This window comes from Chiloscyllium plagiosum, unplaced genomic scaffold, assembly GCF_037043375.1.
Source record: "Chiloscyllium plagiosum isolate Xiang-an unplaced genomic scaffold, Cpla_swu_hap1 HiC_scaffold_21, whole genome shotgun sequence".
In the NCBI taxonomy this organism is placed as follows: Eukaryota; Metazoa; Chordata; class Chondrichthyes; order Orectolobiformes; family Hemiscylliidae; genus Chiloscyllium; species Chiloscyllium plagiosum.
The window spans coordinates 5,245,201-5,257,743 of NW_028270159.1; positions in this window are offsets into that span (position 1 = coordinate 5,245,201).

Genomic DNA, 12,543 nt, shown 5'->3' on the forward strand with positions numbered 1-12,543 from the left:
GTGAGTGTGTTTCTGTGTGAGTGTGTTTCAGTGTGAGTGTGTTTCAGTGTGTGTGTTTCAGTGTGAGTATGTTTCAGTGTGTGTGTTTCAGTGTGAGTATGTTTCAGTGCGTGTGTGTTTCAGTGTGTGTGTGTTTCAGTGTGTGTTTCAGTGTGTGTGTTTCAGTGTGTGTGTTTCAGTGTGAGTGTGCTTCAGTGTGTGTGTTTCAGTGTGAGTATGTTTCAGTGCGTGTGTGTTTCAGTGTGTGTGTTTCAGTGTGTGTGTTTCTGTGTGAGTGTGTTTCTGTGTGAGTGTGTTTCAGTGTGAGTGTGTTTCAGTGTGTGTGTTTCAGTGTGAGTATGTTTCAGTGCGTGTGTGTTTCAGTGTGTGTGTGTTTCAGTGTGTGTTTCAGTGTGTGTGTTTCAGTGTGAGTGTGCTTCAGTGTGAGTCTGTTTCAGTGCGTGTGTGTTTCAGTGTGTGTGTGTTTCAGTGTGTGTTTCAGTGTGTGTGTTTCAGTGTGAGTATGTTTCAGTGTGTGTGTGTTTCAGTGTGTGTGTGTTTCAGTGTGTGTTTCAGTGTGTGTGTTTCAGTGTGAGTGTGCTTCAGTGTGAGTCTGTTTCAGTGCGTGTGTGTTTCAGTGTGTGTGTGTTTCAGTGTGTGTTTCAGTGAGTGTGCTTCAGTGTGAGTCTGTTTCAGTGTGTGTGTGTTTCAGTGTGAGTGTGTTTCAGTGTGTGTGTGTTTCAGTGTGAGTGTGTTTCAGTGTGTGTGTGTGTTTCAATGTGGGTGTGTTTCAATGTGTGTGTTTCAGTGTGAGTGTGTTTCAGTGTGTGTGTGTGTGTTTCAGTGTGGGTGTGTTTCAATGTGTGTGTTTCAGTGTGTGTGTTTCAGTGTGTGTGTTTCAGTGAGAGTGTGTTTCAGTGTATGTTTCAGTATGTGTGTTTCAATGTGAGTGTGTTTCAGTGTGTGTGTTTCAGTGTGAGTGTATTTCAGTGTGTGTTTCAGTGTGTGTGTTTCAGTGTGAGTGTGCTTCAGTGTGTGTGTTTCAGTGTGAGTATGTTTCAGTGCGTGTGTGTTTCAGTGTGTGTGTGTTTCAGTGTGTGTGTTTCAGTGTGTGTGTTTCTGTGTGAGTGTGTTTCTGTGTGAGTGTGTTTCAGTGTGAGTGTGTTTCAGTGTGTGTGTTTCAGTGTGAGTATGTTTCAGTGCGTGTGTGTTTCAGTGTGTGTGTGTTTCAGTGTGTGTTTCAGTGTGTGTGTTTCAGTGTGAGTGTGCTTCAGTGTGAGTCTGTTTCAGTGCGTGTGTGTTTCAGTGTGTGTGTGTTTCAGTGTGTGTTTCAGTGTGTGTGTTTCAGTGTGAGTATGTTTCAGTGTGTGTGTGTTTCAGTGTGTGTGTGTTTCAGTGTGTGTTTCAGTGTGTGTGTTTCAGTGTGAGTGTGCTTCAGTGTGAGTCTGTTTCAGTGCGTGTGTGTTTCAGTGTGTGTGTGTTTCAGTGTGTGTTTCAGTGAGTGTGCTTCAGTGTGAGTCTGTTTCAGTGTGTGTGTGTTTCAGTGTGAGTGTGTTTCAGTGTGTGTGTGTTTCAGTGTGAGTGTGTTTCAGTGTGTGTGTGTGTTTCAATGTGGGTGTGTTTCAATGTGTGTGTTTCAGTGTGAGTGTGTTTCAGTGTGTGTGTGTGTGTTTCAGTGTGGGTGTGTTTCAATGTGTGTGTTTCAGTGTGTGTGTTTCAGTGTGTGTGTTTCAGTGAGAGTGTGTTTCAGTGTATGTTTCAGTATGTGTGTTTCAATGTGAGTGTGTTTCAGTGTGTGTGTTTCAGTGTGAGTGTATTTCAGTGTGTGTGTTTCTTTGTGTGTTTCTGTGTGTGTGTTTCAGTGTGTGTGTTTCAGTGTGTGTGTTTCTGTGTGAGTGTTTTTCAGTGTGTGTGTGTTTCAGTGTGTATTTCAGTGTGTGTGTTTCAGTGTGAGTATGTTTCAGTGCGTGTGTGTTTCAGTGTGTGTGTTTCAGTGTGAGTATGTTTCAGTGTGTGTGTGATTCAGTGTGTGTTTCAGTGTGTGTGTTTCAGTGTGTGTTTCAGTGTGTGTGTGTTTCAGTGTGTGTGTTTCAGTGTGAGTGTGTTTCAGTGTGTGTGTGGTTAAGTGTGTGTGTTTCAGTGTGAGTATGTTTCAGTGTGTGTGTGATTCTGTGTGTGTTTCAGTGTGTGTTTCAGTGTGTGTGTGTTTCAGTGTGCGTGTTTCAGTGTGAGTATGTTTCAGTGTGAGTGTGTGTGTTTCAGTGTGTGTGTTTCAGTGTGCGTGTTTCAGTGTGGGTGTGTTTCTGTGTGTGAATGTTTCTGTGTATGTGTGCTTCAGTGTGTGTTTCAGTGTGTGTGTGATTCAGTGTGTGTGTTTCAGTGTGAGTGTGTTTCAGTGTGTGTGTGTTTCAGTGTGAGTGTGTTTCAGTGTGAGTGTATTTCAGTGTGACTGTGTTTCAGTGTGTGTGTTTCAGTGTGGGTGTGTTTCTATGTGTGTGTGTTTCTGTGTATGTGTGCTTTATTGTGTGTTTCAGTGTGTGTGTGTTTCAGTGTGTGTTTCAGTGTGCGTGTTTTTCAGTGTGTGTGTTTCAGTGTGAGTGTGTTTCAGTGTGAGTGTGTTTCAGTGTGTGTGTGTGTGTTTCAGTGTGGGTGTGTTTCAGTGTGTGTGTTTCAGTGTGAGTGTGTTTCAGTGTGTGTGTGTGTGTGTTTCAGTGTGGGTGTGTTTCAATGTGTGTGTTTCAGTGTGTGTGTGTTTCAGTGTGAGTATGTTTCAGTGTGTGTGTGCTTCAGTGGTGTGTGTGTTTCAGTGTGTGTTTCAGTGTGTGTGTGTGTTTCAGTGTGTGTGTTTCAGTGTGAGTATGTTTCAGTGTGGGTGTGTTTCAATGTGTGTGTTTCAGTGTGAGTGTGTTTCAGTGTGTGTGTGTGTGTTTCAGTGTGGGTGTGTTTCAATGAGTGTGTTTCAGTGTGTGTGTTTCAGTGTGTGTGTTTCAGTGAGAGTGTGTTTCAGTGTATGTTTCAGTATGTGTGTTTCAATGTGAGTGTGTTTCAGTGTGTGTGTTTCAGTGTGAGTGTATTTCAGTGTGTGTGTTTCTTTGTGTGTTTCTGCGCGTGTGTTTCAGTATTGATGTTTCAGTGTGTGTGTTTCAGTGTGTGTTTCAGTGTGTGTGTGTTTCAGTGTGCGTGTTTCAGTGTGAGTATGTTTCAGTGTGAGTGTGTGTGTTTCAGTGTGTGTGTTTCAGTGTGCGTGTTTCAGTGTGGGTGTGTTTCTGTGTGTGAATGTTTCTGTGTATGTGTGCTTCAGTGTGTGTTTCAGTGTGTGTGTGATTCAGTGTGTGTGTTTCAGTGTGAGTGTGTTTCAGTGTGTGTGTGTTTCAGTGTGAGTGTGTTTCAGTGTGAGTGTATTTCAGTGTGACTGTGTTTCAGTGTGTGTGTTTCAGTGTGGGTGTGTTTCTATGTGTGTGTGTTTCTGTGTATGTGTGCTTTATTGTGTGTTTCAGTGTGTGTGTGTTTCAGTGTGTGTTTCAGTGTGCGTGTTTTTCAGTGTGTGTGTTTCAGTGTGAGTGTGTTTCAGTGTGAGTGTGTTTCAGTGTGTGTGTGTGTGTTTCAGTGTGGGTGTGTTTCAATGTGTGTGTTTCAGTGTGTGTGTTTCAGTGTGAGTATGTTTCAGTGTGTGTGTGCTTCAGTGGTGTGTGTGTTTCAGTGTGTGTTTCAGTGTGTGTGTGTGTTTCAGTGTGTGTGTTTCAGTGTGAGTATGTTTCAGTGTGGGTGTGTTTCAATGTGTGTGTTTCAGTGTGAGTGTGTTTCAGTGTGTGTGTGTGTGTTTCAGTGTGGGTGTGTTTCAATGAGTGTGTTTCAGTGTGTGTGTTTCAGTGTGTGTGTTTCAGTGAGAGTGTGTTTCAGTGTATGTTTCAGTATGTGTGTTTCAATGTGAGTGTGTTTCAGTGTGTGTGTTTCAGTGTGAGTGTATTTCAGTGTGTGTGTTTCTTTGTGTGTTTCTGCGCGTGTGTTTCAGTGTTGATGTTTCAGTGTGTGTGTTTCTGTGTGAGTGTTTTTCAGTGTGTGTGTGTTTCAGTGTGTATTTCAGTGTGTGTGTTTCAGTGTGAGTATGTTTCAGTGCGTGTGTGTTTCAGTGTGTGTGTTTCAGTGTGAGTATGTTTCAGTGTGTGTGTGATTCAGTGTGTGTTTCAGTGTGTGTGTTTCAGTGTGTGTTTCAGTGTGTGTGTGTTTCAGTGTGTGTGTTTCAGTGTGAGTGTGTTTCAGTGTGTGTGTGGTTAAGTGTGTGTGTTTCAGTGTGTGTGTGATTCTGTGTGTGTTTCAGTGTGTGTTTCAGTGTGTGTGTGTTTCAGTGTGCGTGTTTCAGTGTGAGTATGTTTCAGTGTGAGTGTGTGTGTTTCAGTGTGTGTGTTTCAGTGTGCGTGTTTCAGTGTGGGTGTGTTTCTGTGTGTGAATGTTTCTGTGTATGTGTGCTTCAGTGTGTGTTTCAGTGTGTGTGTGATTCAGTGTGTGTGTTTCAGTGTGAGTGTGTTTCAGTGTGTGTGTGTTTCAGTGTGAGTGTGTTTCAGTGTGAGTGTATTTCAGTGTGACTGTGTTTCAGTGTGTGTGTTTCAGTGTGGGTGTGTTTCTATGTGTGTGTGTTTCTGTGTATGTGTGCTTTATTGTGTGTTTCAGTGTGTGTGTGTTTCAGTGTGTGTTTCAGTGTGCGTGTTTTTCAGTGTGTGTGTTTCAGTGTGAGTGTGTTTCAGTGTGAGTGTGTTTCAGTGTGTGTGTGTGTGTTTCAGTGTGGGTGTGTTTCAATGTGTGTGTTTCAGTGTGTGTGTTTCAGTGTGAGTGTTTTTCTGTGTGTGTGTGTGTGTTTCAGTGTGGGTGTGTTTCAATGTGTGTGTTTCAGTGTGTGTGTTTCAGTGTGAGTATGTTTCAGTGTGTGTGTGCTTCAGTGGTGTGTGTGTTTCAGTGTGTGTTTCAGTGTGTGTGTGTGTTTCAGTGTGTGTGTTTCAGTGTGAGTATGTTTCAGTGTGGGTGTGTTTCAATGTGTGTGTTTCAGTGTGAGTGTGTTTCAGTGTGTGTGTGTGTGTTTCAGTGTGGGTGTGTTTCAATGAGTGTGTTTCAGTGTGTGTGTTTCAGTGTGTGTGTTTCAGTGAGAGTGTGTTTCAGTGTATGTTTCAGTATGTGTGTTTCAATGTGAGTGTGTTTCAGTGTGTGTGTTTCAGTGTGAGTGTATTTCAGTGTGTGTGTTTCTTTGTGTGTTTCTGCGCGTGTGTTTCAGTGTTGATGTTTCAGTGTGTGTGTTTCTGTGTGAGTGTTTTTCAGTGTGTGTGTGTTTCAGTGTGTATTTCAGTGTGTGTGTTTCAGTGTGAGTATGTTTCAGTGCGTGTGTGTTTCAGTGTGTGTGTTTCAGTGTGAGTATGTTTCAGTGTGTGTGTGATTCAGTGTGTGTTTCAGTGTGTGTGTTTCAGTGTGTGTTTCAGTGTGTGTGTGTTTCAGTGTGTGTGTTTCAGTGTGAGTGTGTTTCAGTGTGTGTGTGGTTAAGTGTGTGTGTTTCAGTGTGAGTATGTTTCAGTGTGTGTGTGATTCTGTGTGTGTTTCAGTGTGTGTTTCAGTGTGTGTGTGTTTCAGTGTGCGTGTTTCAGTGTGAGTATGTTTCAGTGTGAGTGTGTGTGTTTCAGTGTGTGTGTTTCAGTGTGCGTGTTTCAGTGTGGGTGTGTTTCTGTGTGTGAATGTTTCTGTGTATGTGTGCTTCAGTGTGTGTTTCAGTGTGTGTGTGATTCAGTGTGTGTGTTTCAGTGTGAGTGTGTTTCAGTGTGTGTGTGTTTCAGTGTGAGTGTGTTTCAGTGTGAGTGTATTTCAGTGTGACTGTGTTTCAGTGTGTGTGTTTCAGTGTGGGTGTGTTTCTATGTGTGTGTGTTTCTGTGTATGTGTGCTTTATTGTGTGTTTCAGTGTGTGTGTGTTTCAGTGTGTGTTTCAGTGTGCGTGTTTTTCAGTGTGTGTGTTTCAGTGTGAGTGTGTTTCAGTGTGAGTGTGTTTCAGTGTGTGTGTGTGTGTTTCAGTGTGGGTGTGTTTCAATGTGTGTGTTTCAGTGTGTGTGTTTCAGTGTGAGTGTGTTTCAGTGTGTGTGTGTGTTTCAGTGTGGGTGTGTTTCAATGTGTGTGTTTCAGTGTGTGTGCTTCAGTGGTGTGTGTGTTTCAGTGTGTGTTTCAGTGTGTGTGTGATTCAGTGTGTGTGTTTCAGTGTGGGTGTGTTTCAATGTGTGTGTTTCAGTGTGTGTTTCAGTGTGTGTGTTTCAGTGTGTGTGTGTTTCAGTGTGTGTGATTCAGTGTGGGTGTGTTTCTGTGTGAGTGTGTTTCAGTGTGAGTGTGTTTCAGTGTGTGTTTCAGTGTGTGTGTTTCAGTGAGAGTGTGTTTCAGTGCGTGTGTGTTTCAGTGTGTGTGTGTGTTTCAGTGTGTGTTTCAGTGTGTGTGTTTCAGTGTGAGTGTGCTTCAGTGTGAGTCTGTTTCAGTGCGTGTGTGTTTCAGTGTGTGTGTGTTTCAGTGTGTGTTTCAGTGTGTGTGTGTTTCTGTGTACGTGTGCTTCAGTGTGTGTTTCAGTGTGTGTGTGTTTCAGTGTGTGTGTTTCAGTGTGAGTGTGTTTTAGTGTGTGTGTGTGTTTCAGTGTGGGTGTGTTTCAATGTGTGTGTTTCAGTGTGTGTGTTTCTGTGTGGGTGTGTTTCAGTGTGAGTGTGTTTCAGTGTGAGTATGTTTCAGAATGTGTGTTTCAGTGTGTGTGTGTTTCAGTTTGTGTGTTTCAGTGTGAGTGCATTTCAGTGTGTGTGTTTCTGTGTGTGTTTCTATGTGTGTATTTCAGTGTGTGTGTTTCAGTGTGTGTGTTTCAATGTGTGTGTTTCTGTGTGAGTGTGTTTCAGTGTGAGTGTGTTCAGTGTGTGTTTCAGTGTGTGTGTTTCAGTGTGAGTGTGCTTCAGTGTGAGTCTGTTTCAGTGCGTGTGTGTTTCAGTGTGTGTGTGTTTCAGTGTGTGTTTCAGTGTGTGTGTTTCAGTGTGAGTGTGCTTCAGTGTGAGTCTGTTTCAGTGCGTGTGTGTTTCAGTGTGTGTGTGTTTCAGTGTGTGTTTCAGTGTGTGTTTCAGTGTGAGTATGTTTCAGTGTGTGTGTGTGTTTCAGTGTGTGTTACAGTGTGTGTGTTTCAGTGTGTGTTTCAGTGTGTGTGTTTCAGTGTGAGTATGTTTCAGTGTGAGTGTGTGTGTGTTTCAGTGTGTGTGATTCAGTGTGTGTGTTTCAGTGTGTGTGTGTTTCAGTGTGTGTGTGTTTCAGTGTGAGTGTGTTTCAGTGTGTGTGTGTGTTTCAATGTGGGTGTGTTTCAATGTGTGTGTTTCAGTGTGAGTGTGTTTCAGTGTGTGTGTGTGTGTTTCAGTGTGGGTGTGTTTCAATGTGTGTGTTTCAGTGTGTGTGTTTCAGTGTGTGTGTTTCAGTGAGAGTGTGTTTCAGTGTATGTTTCAGTATGTGTGTTTCAATGTGAGTGTGTTTCAGTGTGTGTGTTTCAGTGTGAGTGTATTTCAGTGTGTGTGTTTCTGTGTGTGTTTCTGTGTGTGTGTTTCAGTGTGTGTGTTTCAGTGTGTGTGTTTCTGTGTGAGTGTTTTTCAGTGTGTGTGTGTTTCAGTGTGTATTTCAGTGTGTGTGTTTCAGTGTGAGTATGTTTCAGTGCGTGTGTGTTTCAGTGTGTGTGTTTCAGTGTGAGTATGTTTCAGTGTGTGTGTGATTCAGTGTGTGTTTCAGTGTGTGTGTTTCAGTGTGTGTTTCAGTGAGTGTGTGTTTCAGTGTGTGTGTTTCAGTGTGAGTGTGTTTCAGTGTGTGTGTGGTTAAGTGTGTGTGTTTCAGTGTGAGTATGTTTCAGTGTGTGTGTGATTCAGTGTGTGTTTCAGTGTGTGTGTTTCAGTGTGTGTTTCAGTGTGTGTGTGTTTCAGTGTGCGTGTTTCAGTGTGAGTATGTTTCAGTGTGAGTGTGTGTATTTCAGTGTGTGTGTTTCAGTGTGCGTGTTTCAGTGTGGGTGTGTTTCTGTGTGTGAATGTTTCTGTGTATGTGTGCTTCAGTGTGTGTTTCAGTGTGTGTGTGATTCAGTGTGTGTGTTTCAGTGTGAGTGTGTTTCAGTGTGTGTGTGTTTCAGTGTGAGTGTGTTTCAGTGTGAGTGTATTTCAGTGTGAGTGTGTTTCAGTGTGTGTGTTTCAGTGTGGGTGTGTTTCTATGTGTGTGTGTTTCTGTGTATGTGTTTCTGTGTATGTGTGCTTTATTGTGTGTTTCAGTGTGTGTGTGTTTCAGTGTATGTTTCAGTGTGCGTGTGTTTCAGTGTGTGTGTTTCAGTGTGAGTGTGTTTCAGTGTGAGTGTGTTTCAGTGTGTGTGTGTGTGTTTCAGTGTGGGTGTGTTTCAATGTGTGTGTTTCAGTGTGTGTGTTTCAGTGTGAGTATGTTTCAGTGTGTGTGTGCTTCAGTGTGTGTGTTTCAGTGTGTGTGTGTTTCAGTGTGTGTGTTTCAGTGTGAGTATGTTTCAGTGTGAGTGTGTGTGTGTTTCAGTGTGTGTGATTCAGTGTGTGTGTTTCAGTGTGGGTGTGTTTCTGTGTGTGTGTGTGTTTCTGTGTATGTGTGCTTCAGTGTGTGTTTCAGTGTGTGTGTGTTTCAGTGTGTGTGTTTCAGTGTGAGTGTGTTTCAGTGTGTGTTTGTGTTTCAGTGTGGGTGTGTTTCAATGTGTGTGTTGCAGTGCGTGTGTTTCAGTGTGTGTGTTTCAGTGTGAGTGTGTTTCAGTATGTGTGTTTCAGTGTGAGTGTGTTTCAGTGTGTGTGTTTCAGTGTGAGTGTATTTCAGTGTGTGTGTTTCTGTGTGTGTTTCAGTGTGAGTGTGTTCCAGTATGGGTGTGTTTCAGTGTGTGTGTGTGTTTCTGTGTGAGTGTGTTTCAGTGTGAGTGTGTTTCAGTGTGTGTGTTTCAGTGTGAGTATGTTTCAGTGCGTGTGTGTTTCAGTGTGTGTGTGTTTCAGTGTGTGTTTCAGTGTGTGTGTTTCAGTGTGAGTGTGTTTCTGTGTGAGTGTGTTTCAGTGTGAGTGTGTTTCAGTGTGTGTGTTTCAGTGTGAGTATGTTTCAGTGTGTGTGTTTCAGTGTGAGTATGTTTCAGTGCGTGTGTGTTTCAGTGTGTGTGTGTTTCAGTGTGTGTTTCAGTGTGTGTGTTTCAGTGTGAGTGTGCTTCAGTGTGTGTGTTTCAGTGTGAGTATGTTTCAGTGCGTGTGTGTTTCAGTGTGTGTGTGTTTCAGTGTGTGTGTTTCAGTGTGTGTGTTTCTGTGTGAGTGTGTTTCTGTGTGAGTGTGTTTCAGTGTGAGTGTGTTTCAGTGTGTGTGTTTCAGTGTGAGTATGTTTCAGTGCGTGTGTGTTTCAGTGTGTGTGTGTTTCAGTGTGTGTTTCAGTGTGTGTGTTTCAGTGTGAGTGTGCTTCAGTGTGAGTCTGTTTCAGTGCGTGTGTGTTTCAGTTTGTGTGTGTTTCAGTGTGTGTTTCAGTGTGTGTGTTTCAGTGTGAGTATGTTTCAGTGTGTGTGTGTTTCAGTGTGTGTTTCAGTGTCTGTGTTTCAGTGTGAGTGTGTTTCAGTGTGTGTGTTTCAGTGTGAGTATGTTTCAGTGTGAGTGGGTGTGTTTCAGTGTGTGTGTTTCAGTGTGGGTGTGTTTCTGTGTGTGTGTGTTTCTGTGTATGTGTGCTTCAGTGTGTGTTTCAGTGTGTGTGTGTTTCAGTGTGTGTGTTTCAGTGTGAGTGTGTTTCTGTGTGTGTGTGTTTCAGTGTGAGTGTGTTTCAGTGTGGGTGTGTGTGTTTCAGTGTGTGTGTGTTTCAGTGTGTGTTTCAGGGTGTGTGTTTCAGTGTAAGTATGTTTCAGTGTGAGTGTGTGTGTTTCAGTGTGTGTGTTTCAGTGTGTGTGTTTCAGTGTGGGTGTGTTTCTGTGTGTGTGTGTTTCTGTGTATGTGTGCTTCAGTGTGTGTTTCAGTGTGTGTGTGTTTCAGTGTGTGTGTTTCAGTGTGCGTGTGTTTCAGTGTGTGTGTGTTTCAGTGTGAGTGTGTTTCAGTGTGAGTCTGTTTCAGTGTGTGTGTGTGTTTCAGTGTGGGTGTGTTTCAATGTGTGTGTTTCAGTGTGTGTTTCAGTGTGTTTGTTTCAGTGTGAGTGTGTTTCAGTGTGAGTATGTTTCAGTATGTGTGTTTCAGTGTGAGTGTGTTTCAGTGTGTGTGTTTCATTGTGAGTGTATTTCAGTGTGTGTGTTTCTGTGTGTGTTTCTGTGTGTGTGTTTCAGTGTGTGTGTTTCAGTGTGTGTGTTTCTGTGTGAGTGTGTTTCAGTGTGAGTGTGTTTCAGTGTGTGTTTCAGTGTGTGTGTTTCAGTGTATGTTTCAGTGCGTGTGTGTTTCAGTGTGTGTGTGTTTCAGTGTGTGTTTCAGTGTGTGTGTTTCAGTGTGAGTGTGCTTCAGTATGAGTCTGTTTCAGTGTGTGTGTGTTTCAGTGTGTGTGTGTTTCAGTGTGTGTTTCAGTGTGTGTGTTTCAGTGTGTGTTTCAGTGTGTGTGTGTTTCTGTGTGTGTGTGTTTCTGTGTCTGTGTGCTTCAGTGTGTGTTTCAGTGTGACTGTGTTTCAGTGTGTGTGTTTCAGTGTGTGTGTGTTTCTGTGTGTGTGTGTTTCTGTATATGTGTGCTTTATTGTGTGTTTCAGTGTGTGTGTGTTTCAGTGTGTGTTTCAGTGTGCGTGTGTTTCAGTGTGTGTGTTTCAGTGTGAGTGTGTTTCAGTTTGAGTATGTTTCAGTGTGAGTGTGTGTGTTTCAGTGTGTGTGTTTCAGTGTGCGTGTTTCAGTGTGGGTGTGTTTCTGTGTGTGAATGTTTCTGTGTATGTGTGCTTCAGTGTGTGTTTCAGTGTGTGTGTGATTCAGTGTGTGTGTTTCAGTGTGTGTGTGTTTCAGTGTGAGTGTGTTTCAGTGTGAGAGTATTTCAGTGTGACTGTGTTTCAGTGTGTGTGTTTCAGTGTGGGTGTGTTTATATGTGTGTGTGTTTCTGTGTATGTGTGCTTTATTGTGTGTTTCAGTGTGTGTGTGTTTCAGTGTGTGTGTGTTTCAGTGTGTGTTTCAGTGTGCGTGTTTTTCAGTGTGTGTGTTTCAGTGTGAGTGTGTTTCAGTGTGTGTGTGTGTGTTTCAGTGTGGGTGTGTTTCAATGTGTGTGTTTCAGTGTGTGTGTTTCAGTGTGAGTATGTTTCAGTGTGTGTGTGCTTCAGTGGTGTGTGTGTTTCAGTGTGTGTGTTTCAGTGTGTGTGTGTTTCAGTGTGTGTGTTTCAGTGTGAGTATGTTTCAGTGTGAGTGTGTGTGTGTTTCAGTGTGTGTGATTCAGTGTGTGTGTTTCAGTGTGGGTGTGTTTCTGTGTGTGTGTGTGTTTCTGTGTATGTGTGCTTCAGTGTGTGTTTCAGTGTGTGTGTGTTTCAGTGTGTGTGTTTCAGTGTGAGTGTGTTTCAGTGTGTGTGTGTGTTTCAGTGTGGGTGTGTTTCAATGTGTGTGTTTCAGTGTGTGTGTTTCAGTGTGTGTGTTTCAGTGTGAGTGTGTTTCAGTATGTGTGTTTCAGTGTGAGTGTGTTTCAGTGTGTGTGTTTCAGTTGGAGTGTATTTCAGTGTGTGTGTTTCTGTGTGTGTTTCAGTGTGAGTGTGTTTCAGTGTGTGTGTTTCAGTGTGTGTGTGTTTCTGTGTGAGTGTGTTTCAGTGTGAGTGTGTTTCAGTGTGTGTGTTTCAGTGTGAGTATGTTTCAGTGCGTGTGTGTTTCAGTGTGTGTGTGTTTCAGTGTGTGTTTCAGTGTGTGTGTTTCAGTGTGAGTGTGCTTCAGTGTGAGTCTGTTTCAGTGCGTGTGTGTTTCAGTGTGTGTGTGTGTTTCAGTGTGTGTGTGTTTCAGTCTGTGTTTCAGTGTGTGTGTTTCAGTGTGAGTATGTTTCAGTGTGTGTGTGTTTCAGTGTCTGTGTTTCAGTGTGAGTGTGTTTCAGTGTGTGTGTTTCAGTGTGAGTATGTTTCAGTGTGAGTGTGTGTGTTTCAGTGTGTGTGTTTCGGTGTGAGTGTGTTTCAGTGTGTGTGTTTCATTGTGAGTGTATTTCAGTGTGTGTGTGTTTCAGTGTGTGTGTTTCTGTGTGAGTGTGTTTCAGTGTGTGTGTTTCAGTGTGAGTATGTTTCAATGTGAGTGTGTGTGTTTCAGTGTGTGTGTTTCAGTGTGTGTGTTTCAGTGTGAGTGTGTTTCAGTGTGTGTGTTTCATTGGGAGTGTGTTTCAGTGTGTGTGTTTCATTGTGAGTGTATTTCAGTGTGTGTGTTTCTGTGTGTGTTTCTGTGTGTGTGTGTTTCAGTGTGTGTGTTTCAGTGTGTGTGTTTCTGTGTGAGTGTGTTTCAGTGTGTGTGATTCAGTGTGTGTGTTTCAGTGTGGGTGTGTTTCAATGTGTGTGTTTCAGTGTGTGTTTCAGTGTGTGTGTTTCAGTGTGTGTGTGTTTCAGTGTGTGTGATTTAGTGTGGGTGTGTTTCTGTGTATGTGTGCTTCAGTGTGTGTTTCAGTGTG